This window comes from Peromyscus leucopus, chromosome 10, assembly GCF_004664715.2.
Source record: "Peromyscus leucopus breed LL Stock chromosome 10, UCI_PerLeu_2.1, whole genome shotgun sequence".
In the NCBI taxonomy this organism is placed as follows: Eukaryota; Metazoa; Chordata; class Mammalia; order Rodentia; family Cricetidae; genus Peromyscus; species Peromyscus leucopus.
In genome coordinates this window covers 91,888,108-91,910,941 of record NC_051071.1, presented here as the reverse complement: position 1 = coordinate 91,910,941, position 22,834 = coordinate 91,888,108, and the positions used below count along the sequence as shown (strand labels likewise).

Below are 22,834 nucleotides of genomic sequence, written 5' to 3'. Positions count from 1 at the left end.
CAGAGTTCCCTCTTAGAACAGTTCAGGTCTACCTTTGCCTCCTCAGCTCCTCATTCCTTGAAGTGCTGTGACCCCTGGGGCTTGGTCAGCTGTTGAGGGACAGCAGTATTATCTTGGAAGGTATCTAGCCCTTGAGGCCAGTACAGTTCCTGAGGCAGTTGCTATTGTTTGCTCCTGAGAGTTCCTTGTGAGATCTCCTGTTGATAAACCAAACCAAATCAGCCTTAGTCTTCCTTTAACCATGGATTTCAGCTGAATCATAACCTCAGGTGACCTGCTGATTCCCACCATTGCAGTGAATTTGGCTCCGATAGCCCATATGACAAATTCTCTTTCTATCTGCTTGCTAATAAGGCCAAAATACTGACGGAGGGGTAGGGAGGTCCATTGGTTATATTTGAGAATTCATCATGTGGGGTGAGTTGTTGGTGCTGGTGAATCTAATGATTTAGTCTTCGTGTGTATGTGTGTGCATATGCATTCACATTCATGTGTGTGGGTATGCTAGTCCATGTGTGTACACATGCTTGTGGGTGTCAGAGGATAGCCTGGGTGTTCAGCCTCAGTCCCTTTGTCCTTTTGGCTGAGGCAGGGTTTCTCACTGACTTCACCAACTCAATCAGGCCGGCTGGCCAGCAGGTCCCCAGTCTCTGCCTCCCTCTGACCATCGACGGGGCTGCAAGCACGCTCCACCATACCTGGTTTCTCACTTGGATTCTGGAAATCCGACCTCAGGGCCCCACATTTGCGGAGCAGATGCTTTGTTGGATGAGCCATCTTGCTGCCTTGAACCCAGTGTTTCACACCAAGGAACTGTATATGGGGTGGGGGTCGGGGGGTGTTCAGCGGAATTTCCCAGGTTGTCCTGTAACTGCTGGCTCATTCCAGGTGACCTGCCTGGTGCGGTCAGGGTCCCTAGGCTGGTTCTCAAGAGCATCGGGATGCCGTTCTGGACAGTGCAGCAAACTGGTCTCTCTGGGACCAGTCAGCCAGTAGGCATGTTAATAACAAGTTAGTTGGAGGGAAGCCTGCGCTGACCATAGCTACCTTGTCTCTGAATGTGGGTCAGAGAGACTGAATAAATTCATTTAGTGAGCAGGGAGTGACAGCATCCTTACCCAGACAGGCTGGTTTTCAACTTTTTGATGATGATGTTGTTGTAAATAGGAATGGCCGAAAATGTGAACCTGGGAGAGTCGAGGCTTTGCTCTACTCTCTACACACAGATTCTGTCTCCAGTGTCCCTGATCATTCCGCAAACATCTGTCGGGGCCAGAAACACACACAGAAGCCTAGGAGGGGAGGGTAGCTGGGGGTCCTTTGTGGCTCTTGTTCATCCTTTGGGGCCTTCCATCGGGGAAGGAAGTAGCAGTCAATTTCAATCAGCTGCTTTGTTAATAGCAGTTTTTAGAAAGGTTTGGAGCAGAAAATCAGAACTATTGAGAAACAGGTGGTCTGAGGACAACTGCTGGAGTATTCTCGTTTCCCAGGGACTCTCTCCAGCTACCACTGAGGATGGTCGCTTTTATGTTTAACCAGCCTGACTGTAAGTCAGTGACGCGTACTGGGAATAGAAACCAGCACCATGCCAGCCTGGATGTGTCTGCCCTGGTTCTGTGGCTCTGACTGTTGTGATTCCGAGCCTTAAATGCTAACCACATGCCTAGCACTGCCCTTCACACCTCCAGGACCCCACTGCAAAATGCTCCCTTCCCTGGTAGTCCGGGACCTTCCACGAGGTGCGGTGGAGGCGAGCGGACAGAGCTTTGCCTTGATAAGGCATCTTTGCTTGAATACACAAGGGGACCGGTGGGCTCCAGCTTTAATGGAGAGGGCTTTTATTTAAGCAAACTTACTTTTCTTTTTAATTTTGCTTTTTAAAGTGTTTGGAGCCGAGTGCAGCATGGATGGGCAAACAAGGTCTTTCTGCTGTGTTTCTGCTCATTACGTTCCTCATGTTCTCTGACCCAGTGGTGAAATTCAAGTGGAGATGCTGCCCCCAGCCCTAACTCTGTGAACGCTTCCTGACCAGGAAGGGAAGAGAACATGCGGAGGCTGCACTGGGGAGCACTTTATACTAAGTGGCACCTACCACATGCAAGGCCCTGAGTTCACTGTCCAGCACTCAGCGTCTCCTATACCTAAAGCCAGGGTAAATCCGCCTGTTTTGAACAATTGGTCTGTTTGGATCCCTCCTGCTCTCCCTGCAGAGTACAGGTAAACACCGTTGCAAACGGGAGAACGAAGCCTCGTGATACAGGCAGAGCCACGGTGCAAAGCTAGGTGTTTTCACAACTGCATTTTGTATGTGTGTGTTGAGACAGGTTCTCTGTCTTTACCTCTGGGTAGCCTGGGATTTGTGGCAATCCTCCTGCTTCAGCCTCCCAAGTGATAGGATTCCAGGTGTTGGGCACCATGGCTGCCAGCTAAGACTCCAGCTCTGTAGGATTGTAGACCAGAGAGGAGGAGGAAGTTGGGCTAACACTTCCAAGACGACAGAGGATGTCGTGGGGCAGGGGTACACGATGACAGAGCTCTGCGTCCTGGAGGGATGCTGGAGTTGTTTCTGTGGTACCCGAACTAAGACAACCAGGGTGGAAGCTAATCCAGCACCACTGGCCTCGGTCTGAATTACCATAAAGGAGAATACATGTTTTAGTTTTTAATTATGCGACTAATATTCAGAAACTTTGCACGGCAAGAGTTGGATAACAAGGAAGGCTGGAGGTGTCGCTCAGCGGGTAGCGTGCTCTTCCAGCATGCAGGAAGTGCCGGGTTCGGGTCCCAGCACTGGATGATGGGGCATTGTAATGCATGCCTGTATTTCCAGCACTGGGGAGGTGGAGGCAGGGCTCAAGGCCATCCTTGGCTACATGGTGAGATCAGGCCAGCCTGGGGCTACATGAGGTCCTGTCTCAAACACGCGCGCGCGCGCGCGCGCGCGCGCGCACACACACACACGCATGTCCCCATCCCCCACACATGCAAAGTGGAAGGACATAGAACAAAGTCAGACCTCTTCATTTCCCAGTTCATCTCTGGCATCAGGGGCCTCTATTGTAGGAAAATGCTCTTTACAATTATTCATTCAACCCTTTTTCTGTATGTTTATATACATATAAAGATCTAAGAACTTAATTTTTCTCTTTATTTCTTGTACGTGTGTGTGTGTGTGTGTGTGTGTGTGTGTGTGTGTTGGAGCCAGGGTCTGACACGGCATGCTGGGATGGCCGAAGGGTCCACCCTGCAGCCCACATTGGCCTCAGACTTGTCATAACCCTACAATTACAGGCCTGCATCATAGCAACCAACTATTCTTGACATGTTTTTCTGCAGTTAAAAAATTCACATCATTGAGACACTTCCATTAGTATATACCATTGAGAATGCAACATCCATGTTTCACGGTCACACGCGTGCTGCTGGTGATGAACATTTAGGTTCCTGTCTAGTGTTTTTGTAAATACCATGGGAGTTTCCTATGACCTGTGACTCTATAACAGCTTTGCAGTTAAATTGTAAAGTTTGCTGTGTGTTACCTTTGTTCATGTTGCATTTGTTTAACTCTGTGAAGCTGTGTAACTGTGCCTGTGTAAAACACCTGCTGGTCTAATAAAGAGCTGAACGGCCAATAGTGAGGCAGGAGAGAGAAATAGGTGGGGCTGGGAGGCAGAGAGAACACATAGGGGAAGAAATCTGGAATGGGAGATCTAGCATCTAGCAGCCAGAGAAGGAGGAGGACTCCAGGGGCCAGCCACCCAGCTACACAGCAAGCCATGAGTAAGAGTAAGATTTACAGAAGTAAGAGAACAGGTAAAGCCCAGATGGGATGATTTAAGAAAAGCTGGTAAGAAACAAGCCAAGCTAAACCCGGGTGTTTATAACTACAAATAAGCCACCGAGTGTGATTTGTTTGGGAGCTGGGTGGTGGGGGCCCCCCAAAGAGTAAAAAAACAAAGAGCAACAGTATGCTTACAGTTATGCTGATTATCACATGACATATTGGGGGATGACGAAGTACTTCTGCAGAGAGGCTGGGCAGCTCAACTGATGCCAGAACTGAGCTTGAATTTCCTTTATTGCTGAGTGACCACGCTCTCCAAAAAGTGTGAATGAGCATGGTGATTGCTCTCTGATGACTAAGCACCAGGAGTGTTTCTAGGTACTTGCTCACACATTCTTTCATGATATTACCATCTTGTGCGACATCACTACTATAAACTCGTGTCTGAAACTCACTCAGACTCAGAAAGGTCATGACCTTCATAAGGTGACCCAACTTCCTAGAAGTCAATTCAAGATTAAAAACACCTGGGCCAGACCTTGTGGCACACACCTGTAGTCCTGGTGTGTGGGAGGCTGGAGCAGGAGGCTGGGGAGTTCAGGACCTTTTGGGGCTGCCTAGCGATGCGATGCCACAAACACACAAACCCAGATCCACAGCAGGAAGATTCCGATCCTCATCTCACTGGCGGTGTTTTTGTCTCTCATCGTTCTTGGCCAGTCCGTTCTCTTAAGGACTTTAAGGAGTTAAGTACTGAAATCACAGAATCAGAAAATAAGCAGAGAGCTCCAGTAAGTGTCTCTGGAACTGGAGGTGGAGACTGTGTCGAAGCCTCCCACCTTGGCATTAGACCCAGAGGTGTGGCCGAGGACTGATGGATGGCTGTGCTGAGAGACCTCAGTATCCGACAGGGACGCCCTGATGTTCTAACTGGGAGATTCGGTGTCATTCTGAGAATTCAGTCACCGGTGGGACCGGCTGTGTGTCTGGAGGCAGCCCACTCCTAACGGCCTCTACAAGTGGAGAACAGCTCTTGGCAGAGAAACATGAACAGCCATTTGGGATTGACACTACTCCATGTCAAGAGGCCTCTGTCCGTAGAATGTAATTTTAGTAAAATAATTTCAAATTACAAAAATAAGCCATCAGATGTGTTTGAAAAAGGTGAGAAAATCTATGGGACAAAATGCAAATAACCCCCTCCAGACCAAGGCCTTTAGTCACTAATAGGATACATGATATTCAAGTGACCGTGCCAAAGGGCATAGCTCAGTACTTACCTAGCATGTGCAAGGTGTTCAGTCGCAAGTATTATGAGAAGGGGTGGGGCATGTCAGTTTAGTATATTTAACAGCTGTGTGGCCAGGTGTGTGGCACTGTGGTGCATATTCACAAGTGGAAAGCATAAGCAAGTCAGTGTTTACGTTAAACTTCTAGAATGCATGTGCACTAAAAGCCCCACTAGTGTGCATGTAATTACATCCCTGGTGATTTCTTTGACCACATTTCTTCCTGTTTCCCCAAACACATATTTTGGACACTTCTGCAAGGAAATACAGTATGCATCCATGTCACATGGACCCACAGGGAACATACTCAATTGGCCCCCACCTCTCTGAGCAGTATAGACACCTGGGATGAGATCTTTCCGGTCTGGGGGGAATCCTAAATGCTGATTTCCAGCCATGCCTGCGGAATGAAAATAGCAAACAAGGAGGCATGTGCAGTCAGCTCTTCTCTGTCTCCCAGCGAGGTTTTTCTGCTCTCCCAAACTTTTCAGTAAAAAGGACAGAAAGAGGGCTCCGCAGGTAAAGTGACTGCTGGGCAAGCCTGGGCAGCCTGAGTTTGGCCCCCTGGACCCACGTAAAGGAGAAGGGAGAGCGCCAGAGCCACAGTGTCCTCTGATGGCCACCTGCATAGGCGCACGCACGTGCAGCGGTGAGAAATAAGGAAGTTTAAAAATGAAAAAGGAAGAGAGCCGAGGAAGTCGCTCTGTGGGCAGAGTACATCTGTGCAAATGTGAGGACCAGCGTTCCAACCTCTGGCAGCTCAGCAAATGCCAGGTGGGTGTGGGGACCTAGTGCTTGGGAGGTGGAGGCAGGCTCATTGGAGCAAGAGGCTGCCTAGAGTAGCTCCAGAGAGCTCTGCCTTCAAGTAGGTCCTGCCTCGGTATGCAGTGAAGAGTCATTAGGACAGACACCCGACGTCCACCTTCATGCTCAAATTTATACACGTGTGTTCTCATGCATACACACACACACACACACACACACACACACACGCACGCACGCACGCACGCACATACACACGTGTATACACACACACACACACACACACACGCACGCACGCACGCACGCACGCACGCACGCACGCACGCACGCACGGAAAAAAAAAAAAAAAGAGCTGGGTGCCCTGGTAAATTGAGAGGCAGAGGCAGACTTGCCAAAGTTTGAGGCCAGATTTTTGTGTCTCTGCTACTCACTTTGTTGGCAAAAAAAATAGAGTTGAGATTTCTTTTTGTTTTAGTGTGTGCACGAGAGAGAATATTAAGAGAATTATGTTTGTAATCCAGGCCTGCAGATTGCTACCAGCCACACGCCTTGGTGTTTGGAAATAAAAGGGTTTTTAGCCCCTCGTAAGAAGTAGACATCAAAGAGCTCTCTCTGCCCTGCTTCTTATCTTTTCTTTTCAGAACCATCAGCACAAGGAAATCATTGGCTACAATAAGGATTTGTGGAAACATATTCACTAAAATACAGAAAGAGATGTCAAGCCTTTTCTCTGAACGGTGCTGGAATCCGAGTTTGTATGCAGTAGTTTCAGGCTTCACTGGTGACAGGCTTATTTCAAACATCTTTCCATATGAGGTGCAAAGGCCCGAGACAGATCTGAGTCTCAAGGCCAGTCACATTTCCCCCTTGTTATCAGTACTATCCTTCAGAAAATACTGATTAAAAACGAAGGCCGTTCCCACTTCCCAGTCCTTAGCTGGCTTGCCTCATGGCACACCATGTCGCCGCTGAGCTGGGCCTTCACTCCAGAAAACACACTTCCTTTCTGGGTGGAAATTATGCGTATTTTGTTTGACCTTCAGAAGACTTGTGACCTTACTGGAGGACATGAGCCAAAGTTTGTCCTGGCAAGGCCGGGCTGCCGGGGCTCGTCTCCACGGGGACCGCTCTATAGAGCAGGAGGAGCAGTGGGAGCAGGGGGTTGAGGTAATTCAGGCTTCCCAGTCCTTTCCAGTCTGGAAAGCAAGGGGTGGTTTAAGATGGGCCGTATTTTCAATCCCTGCTCCCTCCCCCTGCCCCAGAGTTCCTGTTTGTCTGACCCCTGAGGACTCTGCCAAGGTTAGAGTGTTCTTTGCCGCTGACCTTGCTAGGGAGAGGGCACCGCGTCTCGTTTGTCACGGAGCTGACGCCTGCAATCCCCCTCTAAAGTCTGTCAGACGCAGATCTCGGAATACAGACCACATGCCTTTGGAGCAGTACATTTTTCTGGATTCTTGTAAAAATATTTTTAGCTGAGGATGTAGCTTAGGCTTGATCTCGCCATGCACATGTGCAAGGTCTTGGGTGCCGGTGGGAGACATAGCTTGGTCCATAAAGTACCTGCAACTTAAGCATGAGTACTCATGCTCAGTCTCAAGTTCAGTTCCCGGAATCCATATAGAAAGTCAGACATGATGGTGCATGCCTCTTATCCCAGTGCTGGGAGACACATGCTGGGTTCCTGGGCCTCACTGGCCTGCCAGCCTAGCCTCATGACCAGCCCCAGGTCCCAACGAGACGCCGTGAGTCAAAAAAACAAAAGACCAAAAAACATAACAAAATCACACACACATGTGTACACACACACCATACATGTACATACACACATACAACATATACATGCATACACGTGCACACACATACAACATATACACATACACATGCATACACACGTATACATGCATATACAACATACACATGCATATACATGCACACACATACACATACACCATACACACATGCACACATATATACATGTGCACACATACACATGTGCACACATACACATGCACACACATACACACATACACATGCACACACATACACACATACAACATACACATGCATACACATGTACACACACATCACACATGTACACACACATACAACATACACACATGCACACACATACACATGTGCACACATACACACATACACATGCATACACACAACATACACACACATGCACACACATACACATGCACACACATACACACATACAACATACACATGCATACACATGTACACACACATCACACATGTACACACACATACAACATACACGCACATGCACACACATACACATGTGCACACATACACTGTGGTTTGATCGCCAACACTGTCATGGCCTCTTCCCTCCAGCCCTCAGGTAATTCTGCAGAGGCAGAGGCGCGGGGTGGTGTTAACCGTCCTTACCGTAAGGCACATGTGCTAGAATAGGGTAGGGTCTGAGGCCCTCGCCTGGACCAGTGTCTCATGACTCAACCACAGCTTGGTTGTTGCGTCTGTAGCTGTGGAGATGGAGATGCTAAAGTACTTGGGGACTAGAGAAATCTTTAGAGAAACTAAAGATGTTTCCTTTAATAAGAATAGCCATTAGATGAGAGTAATTAAAAATCATTTCATATCGTCAAGCCTTCAGGTGAAGTAGGGGTCAGACTTACATAAGTAGATATAAAAGAACATGGATGATGACACTAATATCTCATGTCACCTTTGATGTGCTTGAGCCTTACTGTGTGAGTCCCCAGTTTCATCTGAACCCAGTGAGTGGGAACCGCATTCTCTCATGATTTTCAGGACGTAAGGTTGGAAAGGCTCCACAAAATACTCCGACGGGGTCAGTGGTAAGGTGAACATCTGCCAATCCAGGACGATTCTGGAAGGACTCTGACCCATGGTGTCCCAGCCACCTTGGTTGGCTGCTGGTTGGCTGTGTGTTTTCTGTCTGCTGTTAGCCACAAGGGAGGACTCCTAAGAATAGGTATAAAAAATATGCCGTATGGTGTCTGTGCATCCCAACGTTATACCCATCCTCGGTGAGACGGCAGGACCAGTAAGAATCTGTGGGAGCGGTGAACCCCAGGATCCATGTAAATGCCGTAATTTCTGCACCCAGAACACAGAAATGGGACCCCTGGGGCAAGCTGACTAGTCTGGTCAGCTGTGGTGGTAATGGTAAGCTCTGGGCTCAAATGAGAGAACCCATGTCTTAGGGTTTCTGTTGCTATGCAGAGACACCACGACCACAGCAACTCTTGTAAGGAAAACATTTAACTGGGCTGGCTTACAGTTTCAGAGGTTCAGTCCATTATCATCATGGTGGGGAGCAGGACAGCATGAGGCAAACATGGTGCTGGCTACATCTTGACCAGAGGGTAACAGAAAGTGGAATGAAGCACTGAGTGTGACTTGGGCGTGTCTGAGACCTCAAAGGCCACCCCCACAGTGACACACTTCCTCCAGCAAGGCCACACGCACTAGTGCCACTCCCTATGAGCTTACAGGGGCCAATTACATTCAAACTACCACACCTTGCCTCAGTGAACATGGTGAATAGCAAGCAAGGAAGACGCCCCTTGTCAACCTGGCCTCCACATTCATGTGCCCCACACATGTGAACACACATATACATATGCACATACAACACATATGCAATTCAGCACACACATATACACACAGGAAAAAAGTTTGCCGCTGACAAAGCAGAACTGGTAAGTGTAGGGAAAATAAGGAAAATGAGTAGAAAGAAAGATGCGTGTTTTGATAATCTTTGTCCAATGTTTTTTCAAAGACCAGCCTCAGATTTCAAGTATTATCCAGATGTAGTCTTTGGCCTCTCCTGTTTTCTGATAGGAATTCAGCCTTGGGTTGAACTTGGACACAGGCTGTTTTCTCTTCCTTTTAATTACATGGTGGCTGATCTGCTGTTGTCCGTTTGTTCTATTTTCTCCTCCTGTCCCCCGCTGCTGCTTTCTTCACGAGCTGCTGTTTATTCTGGAATGCTGGACACCCACATTTAGAGTTAGGGTTTATGTGCTTCTGTCTTAACCAGGAATGGGGACAATATGATCTGATGTTTTCATCTACAAGTTCCAGTAGACCCAGAGGGTTCAAATCCACAGCTATGTGCTCAGAATTCCAACTTGGAAAGCCCTGGCTCACTGGTAATTAATAGCCTCGCTCGCTCTTCGAGGTTCACTCTGTGAAGGCTTTCCCACCCTGTCTTCGTCGGCTTCTTCCTTACTCGTTGAAGAGGAATCGTTTCTTGTTAGCTAGCATCAGGCTGTGTGCCATTAAACTCCAGACTGTTTTCTGGTTTTGTTTTGTTTTTAGTGCTGGAATCAAACCAGAGCCTCATACATGTTAGATAGGTGCTTTATGCTCAATCCCAAAGTTCAGATTTCCTACTGGGCAAATCTGACTCGTTAATCTCTTACAGATATCTTCCTCTTAAATTTATAGGATTCTTTGATGCCCAGAACTTTAGTTCATTTTGGAAAGACAGGCAGTATTTGCTCCAAGGTGAAACTCAAGTAAAGGAAACAAAAGTCAGGTGGGGCGGCTTGGGAGTGGTGGGTCTGAGCCCGAGTCCTCAGCCTCCCAAGTGCAGGGTTTCCCACTTTGTTCTTACTGCAGATTGTCGTCTTCCCTTTTGGAGAGTGGGGTAGTGTGGAAGGGTAAATGACATACTTTTCTATTGCTTTTTCATGTTAGCATTATAGTTTTGTTTGTGTACAACTTCTTTCCACCTTAGTTTTGAAAAAATTTTAAGTCCACAATCTTATTGTTTAGATGACCTCCCTAGGATAGCAAAGACAAGTATTACTCTTATTTTATAAAGAAAATACAGGGATGAGGATGTAGCTTAGTTGGTATAATGCCTGCCTAGCATGCATGAAGTCTGAGTTCAATCCCCAACACCACATAGATTGTGCCTATCACCCTGTTATAGGCAAAACTGCCTGTTTTTAACTTGCTCATGGTATGGTTCTTAGGGCCTGGTGGGTGCTGGAAAACAACTCTGGGTAGGAGTCGTTGATGTGGAGGAGGTGGTGACAGTAGATGGCTGTGTCGTCGACCTCTCTGTGTGCCTGTTTCCTGTGCTGACTTACTCATTCCAATGCATTTAGATAGAAAAATAAATATAATTCTGTTTGACTGCTAATACATTTTTTTAGTGGTTTTTGGAATTTCTCACTTATTGTCTTTAATATTCCAAAGTTTTATTATGACTCATTTTGACTGTACAATAATAGAAGAGAAGCTCTTTTGGGGGCCGTAGAGATGGCTCAACAGTTAAGAGCACTTGCCACCCTTGCAGAAGACTTGGGTTCAGTTCCTACCTACAACCCCCTGTAACTCCAGTTCCAGGGATTCTGACTCCCTCTTCTGGCCTCTGTGGGCACTGCATGCATGCGATGCACATACATGCATGGAGACAAACATGCATGCACATAATGAAAGAATAAAATTAAAGAGTACCCTCCCCGCCTTTGAAGACTGCAGGAAGTAATCTGGGGAATTGTATCTTTGAAGTACATACATAATAATTTTCTCTAAGTGTTGATTTGTTTCTTAGTTATGAGCAGGGCATGTCCAGTGTTCTGGATGAGAGAAGGTAAAATGCCAGGAGTTAAAAGAGCATAGTTAATTTTTCCTTTCTTTGCTCAAATGCGTAGTTTTACCACAAACTACTGAAAGTTTCCTGCTCTGGCTTGATAAAAAAAAAAATACACTTCCCTTTATTGTTTCTATGTAACGTCCTGTGTCTTTTATAGTAGAGAAGATGGAAATCTAGAATAAATTACATGTTATCTTTGGAAGCAGTGAGACTCTTTATTTCAGGAAGGAGCTTGAAAAATGGGCTTCTCAAGTCTGCCTGTGCATGTAGGTGTGCATAGCACCTTTCCTGAATCTGCCTGTGTGTGTGGGTGTGCATAGCACCTTTCCTTATGGAATGGTTTGCAGAGGGTGAAGTCATACCCCTGCTCCTCTTGTGACTTGAAGACTTGGGAATCCTACACTGTAATTTGGTTTTGGGAAGTTACAGTGGCATTGCACCAGAGAAGTGTTTTTGAGTGGCATATCTGTGTTTCCTTTGTGAAATGGCACTCTGCAGCCTGCAGCCCTTCCTGGGCTGCACATGGCGGCCATTTGGATAGAAGGGTCTGCTGGCTGAAGGATCTCTTCTGCATGATGGTACTGGCACTGATTTGTGTGAAGGCAGGAAGGAGCAGTGAATCCAGATCCCTTGGAGCAGCCGCAGGGGAATAATTTGCACATGGCTAAAGTTGCAGCTAATCTGACCCATCAGTTACTCCTGTCCGGATAGAATACCTGATAAGAGCATCTCGAGGAAGGGGAGTTTATTCGGCTCACTGTTCAGGAGGAAGGTTCTTCATGGCAGCAGGGGTGTGAGGTCAGCTGGGCACAGTGCATGTGATGTCCGGAAGTGGAGAGATGGATGCTGGTACTCAGCTCACTTTCTCCTTGTATTCAATCTAGGATTCCATCCCACAGAATGGTGGCATCCACAGATGGGTGAGGCCTTAACCCAGGCCCACCTGAGATCACCTTAACCTAGGATCTCCCTCACAGATTCCCCTATTTTCTAGGTCATTCTAGATCCTGTCAAGTTGATAAGCAATGCTGACCCTCACATCTGGGAGGCGTAGGGTCAGTATCCTCTTTATCCCACCAAGGGGCTTGGGGAAGGAAACCATGAGAAACTGGATAGGGCAGCCACACGAACATTATCAGACCCATTTATCCATTTAGGTTGAAGGTCTCTGAGCAATAGGAACTTTAATGGGCTCTAAGTACCATCATGTTGTGGAGTGAATTCCCAACCAGTCCACCCTTACTACATGAGTTCACTCTCTTTGACTTTCTATTCAGACTCGGTGAGGGTGGACCTGGGGTCCTTAATATTGTCTAATACTATTATACGGTGTCAGTTTTAAAGATGTTTGTTGCATCATGAAAGAACCCATAATGTTCTAGTGAGTTAGAAGGAAAGCAGATGCCAAAGACCCACAGGGGCCATTGTGTAGACAGGGCAGGGGCTCCCCACCATCTGGCCCTTGCTAGGGTAAATGACCAGAGCTGAGTGTGAGTAAGAATAAAGATGAAAAGGGATGAGCTTGAGCTCGATCCAGAGTTAGAAAACCCTTCAGAGGTATGAAGAGCATAGGCAGAACTGTAAGTGTGCAAACATGGGGCCACTCCAGTGAAGGTAAAAACTGAAGTATCCGGCTGACTGGATGACTCAGAGGGTTAATTAAAGCTACGCAAACTGTGCAAGCCTGATGACCACGTTTGATTTCTGGAACCCATAGTAAGTGGAAACTACTTCTGAAAGTGTCCTCTGACCTCCACATGTGTGCAGTGATATGTACACACACACACACACACACACACACACACACACACACACACACACACAGAGCAAATAAAAATTATAAAACAAGGGGCTGGAGAGATGGTTCAGTGGTTTACAGGACCCGCACTTGGTTCTCAGCAACCCATGGTTCCACACAACCACCTGTATGTAACTCCAATTCCAGGGGGGGGGGTCCGATGCCCTCTACTGGCCTGCTTGGGCACTGCACATGTGTGGTACACATAGAGGCATGCAGGCAAGCACTCATACACATAAAACAAAAATAAATACATATTTTTTAAAAAAGTAACATGCCAACCTTTAATAAACTATAGTTAGTGTTTGTAATGATAGTCTTAAATTAATTCAGAAAAAAATGCAAATAAGTGATTTTTCAGTATGTATTTAAGATGGCCAGAAAGTAATTATGCCATTGGTATGTGTTTGGTAATTTTCCATTTAAAAAATTACCAAAGTTGCTTTAGTAAAATTCAGTTTTGCAGGGTGTGGGATTTGCTTATGTGGAATGTCTCATAAGCAGTGAGTTTTGAGTAAGTGAGACATGACTGTGTGGGAGTGTGATGGGAAATACCGAGAGGAGGAATTGAAAATTATTTCAAATACAGATATCACCTTAGTGCCATGTTCTGTTCAGATCTTGCAAACAAAGCCCTCGTGTTGTAGGATTTGGTGCGCAAAGCATTTTTGTTTTCTGGTTGGACCATTTGGAAGTCTGCGTGTGAGTCAAGGTGGCTTCCCGCCGGCAGGGTGGCTTCCCGCCTCCCCTCAGAGAAGCTACTTGATCCAGAGTGGAAAAACACTGAAGGAAAACGCCCCCCCAAATAACACCCACAGATTTTAGAAAAACAGAAATTGCCTTGACTAATGTGACACACGTAAAAATAAATCCAAAAGAACAGCTCCAGCACTGACTCGGCATGCCGCCACTCCTGAAAGGGTGCTTTGTCTCTGCAGGTGTGTGCGAGCAGCATGTTACCGCGGGTGGTGTGGCCACGAGCATGCTCAGTGAGACTCTGTGGGACAGGTATCAGGTTTACCTCACCCTTAAGTTTGGGGGAATCTTTACTAAAGCACAGGACAGTGGTTTCTGTGAAATGACTCCTGAAGCCATTGCTCCTTTACAGTGTGGCTGTAAGGTGTCTTAGATTCAAATCTCGGAAAAATATTTCCCTGGCCGGAGAGCTTATTTGTTCCCTTCTTATGAGATCCACGTAAGCATCACATTTTCAAGTAATGTTGGTTAAAAGTTCAGTGATAGGTTTGACTTCTTTAGATAGGTTCTTAGTAAGATTTCTATTTTCGCCAGCATGACTTTTAATTGGTTGTTAGCTGGAGTGGACTTTCTGGTCATTTTTGTTGTTGTTATTGTTATTGTTATGAGTCCTCTAATTTCTTTTATAGGAGTAAGAACACGAATAATAAAAGAACATATATAATGGCATGACATTTTAGTTAGATCAGACTGGAGGCCCTGCGTAGACCAATGTTGATACGTGACCTGGCAGATGATGTCTGAGAAACAGGGTGGGCTTGGAAGGGTCTTTTGCTAGCTCGTGTGTAGAAGTCCGTGGGACAGCAGTGAGGTCTCTAAACAGCATGGCATCCGAGGTCCATTAGGCTCTCCTGTCCCACGGTTGCCATCGCAGAGGGAGTAAGCTGAATCAGGAAGCACTTTTTTCTTGGAGCACATCCCGAGCTTGCACAATAGAGTAACGGTAGTTACAGAAGTGTAAAGCTGAAGCCGGTTCAACCCACTGTATGGATGGTGTGGGATGGTTCAGTAACTGCTTGAGGTCATATGCGCTTAAGTGTGGCAGGATTAAGATTTAAATCTAAGAGAGGCACCCTGGTAGCAGCCGAGGGTTTGGTTATTCCACTGACAGATTCACCACTCAGCGGGTCTCTAGGAACCCTCGCTAATGTCTGTCAGGCATGGCGTTAGCAATGTGGAAGAGAACAAGCAAGAGTGGCCCTTGTTTACAGCTAAGGAAGAGCAAGCTCCCCACCCCCATTCCCTTTCTTTTGAGACAAGGTTTCACTACACAGCCCTGGCTGTCCAGGAACTCACTATGTAGATCAGGCTGGCCTAGAATTCCGAGATCACCTGTCTCTGCCTCCTGAGTGCCAGGATTAAAGATGTGTGCGCCCCCCCCCCCCCAACGCATGGCTGACCTTTGCTTATTAAGGAAAACTCTAGCGATGGTTTAGCAGGCTTCAGGACTATCTGACCTGAATAGGTCATTGGCCATGCTTCAGAACCGACGTTCATGAGCTGGGAGGGCCCTGCTGCATTTCTAAGATCGTTGGTGTACACACACAAGTTCTGTGACACCTGAGCCCAGAGCTTCCAGAGCTGTGAGAACTCCAGCTCCCCCAGAGCCATAAACTTCTCTGTAAAAGCAGCTAAAGGACAACTGTGATGTGGCCACAAAATTCCCTACAGACCACTAGCTGTCGGCTTCCCTGTGCAGAATCACCTGAGCAGTGAGCTAGCAATACAGATCGGTCGGTCTCATGATGGGTTTGCATGCACATTAAGCTGAGTGATTTGCCATTTAAATTAAGCATTTCCTTCATTTGTTAAAAACCAATTGTTGAGTTCCCTGATTACATATAAAGCCTTCAAGTAAACATGTTCTAGTTCATGGCCTGCCTTGTGCACATGGCTGTAATTAGTAATGCATCACATGGCCAAACCAAACGTTGGTAGCTTTTTTTTTCTTTTTAAATCTTTCTCTTATCTGTCATCAGGACGGGTGGTTTCAGGTGATGATTCAAGTCTTGAGCCGCCGTGTGTTTTCCTCTTCCATCCCACCCCCCCATATTGCCTTGTGTCACTTACTGTCCGCTCTGCACACAGTGAGACAGAAAACTTCCCAGTGCAGGGTAGGCCTGCCACTGTGCCACGCCCCAGGGCTCTGTGTCTGATTCTTGCCTGTTCTCACGTCCTTTCCCTATTTATCAGACACTGGTTAGATTTAAAAAGAGAACGGCAAGAGGCAAGGACAGTATCTCAGCCCCCAGTGCCGGGGTGGGGGGAGAAAGTCAGCTTTGTGATTACTGCGGGTGTAGGTCAGGGTCTGCTGGCGAGCGGATCTGTCACCACACAGTGACCAGAGCAGCTCTGTACCCCTTGAGGTCTCAGTTTACCACTAAGCACTGCCTTGGTAAGGACTGAGTTGCAAATGTTATTACATGGATAACTGGAGGGCGATATTATACCTTGAGAGCAATTAAACATTTTTGTCTTATCAAATGTTTATTTTCTTTCAGTCATTTTATATTCCAAACCCAAGGCGGGAGGGAAAAATTAAATAAACTTGTTTTTCTCTCTTTTGGACTTATCTTAAATTTTTATATATTATTAGTGTGCGTGTGTGGGTGTGGGGGGAGGGGTAGACACGTGTAATGGTGAACGGCAACTTGCAGGAGTTGGTTCTCTCTTCCACTGTGTGTGCCAGGATTGAACTCAGGTCACCAGGCAAACTCTGACTTCCTGACATCTCTCCGGCCCAGAGAATCTGTCCCTTGGAATCATCCTCTACGCCTTCAGGTTTTTCTTGGTCTCTGTGCTGAACCATGTGGGCAATGCCATTAAGTTCTTGCCCCATAAATGGGCATTGCGGGCTGTGTCCTGTCCCACCTCAGCTTCCCTTAGGTTAAGTCAGAAGAGCAAGAACATGTGTACCCTCCTGTAAATGGAAAATGGGCCAAAGCTTGGCCAGAGTCCTCAGGAGGTGTGGGCCGGGCCTGCTGTTCCTTACTCCCAGAATGCACTCAGAGAACAGGAAATTTCACTCTAACTTTGTGTGGTTTAATTTGAAGTCTTCCCACTGTAGTTCTTAGAAATACTTTGGGGCAGTGATAGCTGGGGAGGGGCAAAGGGATTCTTATCTTAGACATTTTACTAAGCATTCTAAGAGGCCACCGAGAGAACATTTATCAATTGGGGGAAATTCTTCTCATTCATTCATTTCTCCTTCCCAGGGGAATTTATGTCACTTGAAATTTTTCAAGTGTTTTTACATATAGTGCCTCATTTTAGCCATAGGTCAAGCCTGTAAGGGAATAGGAGAGAATGTGGGCAGCTTACCAGGTCATAGCTGGAGGCTGGAGCCCAATGGCAGAGGACTTGCCTAGCAGATGTTAAGTTTAGGGTTTTATCCTTAGTGGAGCACAAACATAACATAACAAACCCCCACCTAGAGATCCAACGTCAAACACCCAAGAAGTCGGACTTGGCACCAACTCCGAGACCCCATACCCTGGAGCCCAGCGCCTTGTGCTTCTCTACTGCAGTGCTTACCATGCATCTATTTTCTGCTCTGCGGTGGAGCTACATCTCTAAATCCCTAGGGGCTTCTCTTGATGTTAGTAGCCACGTTAGTGGAACACGACCCTCTGCTCCCTCTTCCTCCTAGATCCCTCTGTGGACACTTGTGCCGAGTAGACTCTTGCTTAGGTAGAAGAGCCGTACAGCTTTGATAGCTCGGCAATTTCCCAACTCTGAGAACTCAGGTTCCCAGTGAAGCTCTGCCCTTTGTTTCCTTCTGAACATTTCAAAGCACAGTTTGAACACAGGAAATTCTTCAACATGGTTGCACCCGCGATTTCAACACAACAGTACACAAATATGCGCTGGCCCCAGCCCAACACAGTGGCATTTGACTCCTTGGAAGAGGGTTGGTATTGTCAAGAGGAAGCTTGGGTTCTGATACTCATGTGGAGGGTGCAAGGAACCCTGGGAAGCTGAGCCAAAGACGTGGGCTCTCTTCCACTGAGAAATCCGTATTTCAGGTTTAAGACTCTATCAGAATTCCTTATCAGAAATAAACTTCAGATTCTAACTAAGTCTTATTGTCGAAAACCCAAGTGGGAACTATGGCCGAGGCCCCTTCAAGAGTTTAATGGCCGTTCATTTCCCAGCTCCATCCCCAAGGGGCCTTAGAGCCAATGAATTGTAATTTAAGATGGTACAAACATTAGCTCAGTGTACTGGCCAGAGGCTCTGGAGCCCAGGGCCTTCCAGGTGTTTCTTCTCTTTGAGCTTTGTTTCTGCACCATATCCTGGTATTTGCGGCATTCCTTCTTCCAGAGCTCAGTAAGAGCCAGGCTGTTGTGTTGGCTGAGAAAACATCCCGGGTGCCCCTTTCTCACCGATTCTGGCCTCCTTCCCCAGTGGGTAGAGGGGGTTTTCTGCTCAGGGATAGAGTCGGTCTTACAGTGCCCAGTCCCACAGTCTGTGGGAGTTTGTCCCTCTTTGGAGTTGACAGCATTGCAGAATTCTCCGGGGTACAGTAACACAAACTCTTATTAGCCAATGGTGTCGTGGCAATAAAAAACCTCCCCACTGCAATGTCCTGGTCCCAGGCTATAATGTTACCCTTAATTCCCACTGCATCTTTACCGCTTTTATTACAGCTGAACACACGTTTCTCATTAGTACCCTGGGTGATATGGGGAATCAGAATACTGGAAATTATGTGGAATAGGTACCAGATGTTTGTGTCAGTTTGCTAGTCATTAGGCTTTAAGATGTTTGCAGATCACATTGAGTAGACGTGAAAACCACTTTCCATACCCTTCCCTCTTGATTCGCTGTTATGTGAGGTATAACAGCAATGGTTTCTTTGGGAGGCAGGTAGATTAAATGTAGTATGTGCAGCAAACATCTGTTCCCAAAAGCTTCATCTGCATTCTCTCAAGCCTGGGTACTGGCTTCCAGCCAGCATGGACATGGGGGTTCTGTAACTCAGGCTGGAATTCTGGGTGTAGCTAAACCTATAACGAAGGGGCGAGTCTATTTGCGTTTTTCTTTGTGAATAGATTTAGATAATGATGTTACAGTCAGATCTTAATGTGTTTTCCCATGTGTCCAGATAATCAATCATTAATTGAAAAGACAAGAAGAGAGCTGGTCACACGAGAAAGGAGCTGGTGGTCCCTTCCTCAGTGAGGGCACAGAGTCTTTTAAGTTAGCTGGGGACTCTAAGTGTGAGCTGAGCAGTTTCGTTTTTATTGATTTTTATCATTTTATCTTAGGAGAGGTGAATGCATGTTTGTGCTTGGTTTGTGTGTCTGTTGACCGAGTCCTCAGTGATGACCCATGAAGCGCAGAAGAAGTGGGTGGTATGTTGTCGTGGCAGAGGCTGGACCAGAGTCTGAGGAAACTGCCTTCCTCAGTCCCCTGCTGCCGTTGGCTGGTGGAGTGTGACTTTCGGCCAGAAAAGCATCCTCACTGTGTCCGGTTCCAACACTCTGGAATCAGAATTTTAGCTACAGTGTCTCGGTTGGGTTACAAGGATGAGACACAACACACGTATGATGTGTGGCCCAGAGCTGGTACACGCTAGCCCTCCACAGGAGAGCTCGTCGTGGGGCCTGTCACACAGGGTGGACCCAGCCCTGAGCACAACACTGTGGCTCACAGTGTCGCTCTGAGGGATGCTGCTCTGTGAAGGAGGCTGATTTGGTAACAGTCTTGTCAGTGTGACTGTGGTGTCCACTGGGATGCATGGAACTGAGCCAACCTCAGGGCAGGTGTCCAGTAAGATTTGAGGAGGCCAGACTTCCTAAAGAGCCAACAGAGCAGGATCAACTCAGCTTATATGTGGAGACCACAGGAAATTTAGGCATTTGGGGGGCAGGGCAGGAGGGATAACTCAGGGCAGAGTGCTTAGCAGATGCCCAGCACGAACAGAAATGTCCAGTTGGGAAGGCACAAGCGTGGAACGACCCCAGAGGGGGATCTCTCAATGCATTGCTGCCAGGCTTGGCATCTTGCAACAATTTACTTACAGTGGAATAAATAAGATCAATTCTACCCACTCGTAAGAGTTTCTTTGGGGATTTGGTTAAAGCATCCGTAACACAATTCTAACTATGAAATGTTAGGGGTTGTGGAATGGCCTGTTTGCTTGTTTGTTTGTTTATCTGAGGCACTCTTGTGTTATAGCCAAGGCTGGTCTGGGACTTACTGTGTAGTCACAGATTACCTTGACTTTCTGGTCCTCCTGCCTCTGTTTCCTGAGTGCAAGGATTGCAGGTGTGAGCCACCAATGTTTGGGACTGAACCCAAAGTTTATGTGCAAGCATTCTACTAAGACAAGTCCCAGGCTTTTTCCTGCTTCTTTATTTTAGTAGTACATGTGTCCCATGAATGCGGAGAATAGCAATCTGTGTCCATGTTGCCCCTCAAGATGATGAAGGAGCCTTTGCTCCTGCTCATTGGTCTCTGATTACAGATCATATAGGGAGAGGAGAACTATGGGTCTCTAGCTGTGGCCATAAAAGAAACCTCTGCTTGTGAAGAAGCTCCACAGCTCAGTGTACCACAGATCTTCAGAGTGTGTCTGCCTGGTGGCTGGAGGTATTGCATCCCCGTCAGGGTGGCTAGAAAAGAAACCCTCACTGTGCCCCCTGAGACACATGTGTTGGGACCCCAGGAGTCTTTCCAGATGGAGGCTGCTCTGAGGCCCTGCAGTGTGTGGGCAAGCTGAAGGGACCTCTAACTCTGTGTATCGCATCTGCATTCCCGTCAACAGGAAGGAGGAAAAGACAGAGGACACATCGCCTTCCTTTTGTAAGGACTCTTCTTGGAAGAAGCTGGGCATAAAGCCATTGATTACCGCTCAGAAGTTGGTCACGTGGCCAATGGGGCTGGCACAGGCAGGCTTCATTTGGGGATGATCATGTGCCCAACAGAGAAAGAACAGTTGATGTTGAGAGGTTGCTAGTAGGCGGGTGCCTGAGCCAGAATGGCTAAAACATAGTAAGCAGGTGGTGGGGGATGAGGCCAGGCCAGGTCTGGGTGGGCTTTGTAAGCCTTGGGGTGGTTTGGGGTTTCACCTGGAGAGTGAGAATTCAGAAAGTCCTCTTAGAAAGGACACCACCACATTTATGGTTTTGAAATCTTTATTTTCTTTTCATCCTCTCTCTGCGTTTTGGTTTAACTCCGGGTACATACTGTGCTCAGCACACATACCCAGCTCTTTCTCTATGGTGAATTCTTGGAGTAAAGTCATTGGGTCAGAGGAAATGGCTTTTGCTCTCTCACCCAGTCTGTGGTTTCTAGAGGTGGCCCCAATGCTTATAGTTTTTATAAGCATCCCCTCCCTCTCGATATTTTTTAAAACGAAACATTTCAACATAAAAAGATGTTGAAACTGTGTTTGCTGCACATCCAGATTCCACAATTAACATTCTGCAGTAGTTGCTTTACCAGATTTATGCATGTCTGTCCATCAAGACATCTTCATTTTGGATGCATTTCGTAAGTTACAAACCTCAGGACACTTTACCACCTACGCCTATGCTGGGTTTTGTTTGTTTGTTTTTGTTTGTTTTATTCCAGAAGACTGTGTGGGCACAGCTCAGACTTGCTCCTCAGACTGCTGTCTGCCAGAGGCAGGTCCTCCTCTGAGGCCTCAGGTGACCTTAGAACAGACATAACACATGGGTTGAGCCATCTTCTTTTTGTTTAAGATGAGAGGATACCACCTCCTTAGGCCAGCAGAGTGGATAAACAGGGGTGATTTCATTATTATATTTACTATATCTGTCTGACAGTATATTGAGCTGCTGGAGACTTTATCTTATATAACGTACAAGATTTGCCGGCTTTATTCTTGTGTGTAAGTGAACGTGTGCACGCGGAGGCGACAGGCCGGCACTGGGCATCTTCTTTGCTCTCCACCTTGTTATGCTTTGAGTCAGAGTCTCTCACTGAACCTGGAGCTCGCTGCTGGGCTGGGCTGGCTGCCCAGTGAGCTCTGAGGGTCCGCTCGTCTTGCCTCCCCCTAGCTGTGAGGCTTTTATGTGGGTGCTGGGGGTCAGGATCCAGGTCTCACTCTCAGGGCAGACACTTAAGCAACCCAGCCATCTCCCCAGTCTTCATGTACTTTGTGGTGGCGGCAAATAATTTCTCATACACACACATTATTTGTACTTTGTTTGATTTTAGTGTATGCTTAGTCATATGCTGTGGGTTTCTTTACTTTTTTTCCCCCAAACATGTAGGTAAATACATATATTGAGCCACTGAAAAAATTCTGCCGGGTCAAGAACATGCTGTACTATGCTGGGCAACTTTCTGTTACTGTAGCAAAATACCTGAGGTAACCAAGGGGAAGGAAGGTTTGCTTTTGATGCATCGTTTCAGGGCTTTCCACCCACGCTTGCTCACCTCTAGCATTTGGATCTGTAAGGACATGTCATGGTGGGAGCATGTGGTGGAGAGAAAAGGAGAGGAGGAAGGGACTGGAAGTCCAGAACCCCCTTCACGGGCCTCCTAAAATGTGGTCACCACTCCATAGCTCAGGAGACAGCCACGTTGCCAGAACCTGGGCCTTGAGAGCCCATTTACGATCCAGAAGACGGCACTGAGTATGTGTAGACAAGGACTGCAGGGCGACCTTAGAAAGGGCAGTTGTCCTGCTGCGTGGTCCGTAGACCATGTGCGTCTTCCACTTGACCTTGGGCTGGAGCTGTACCCAGTCAGCTCTTCCTGGGAGAATATGAGGAGTGGTGATGGCCTTGGAGAGGAAAAGCGCGCTGAGCAGATCGCAGGCCCCTTAGTAGATGTGTTTTGGGTCA

At 47.1% G+C, this 22,834-nt stretch overlaps 1 protein-coding gene across 1 annotated transcript in view; it reads left to right on the top strand.

The window, feature by feature from the left end:
* Positions 1–22,834, top strand: part of Tgfbr3 (transforming growth factor beta receptor 3) — a 187,128-nt gene that overhangs the window by 47,441 nt on the left and 116,853 nt on the right. The gene's annotated exons all lie outside the window — the stretch shown is intronic.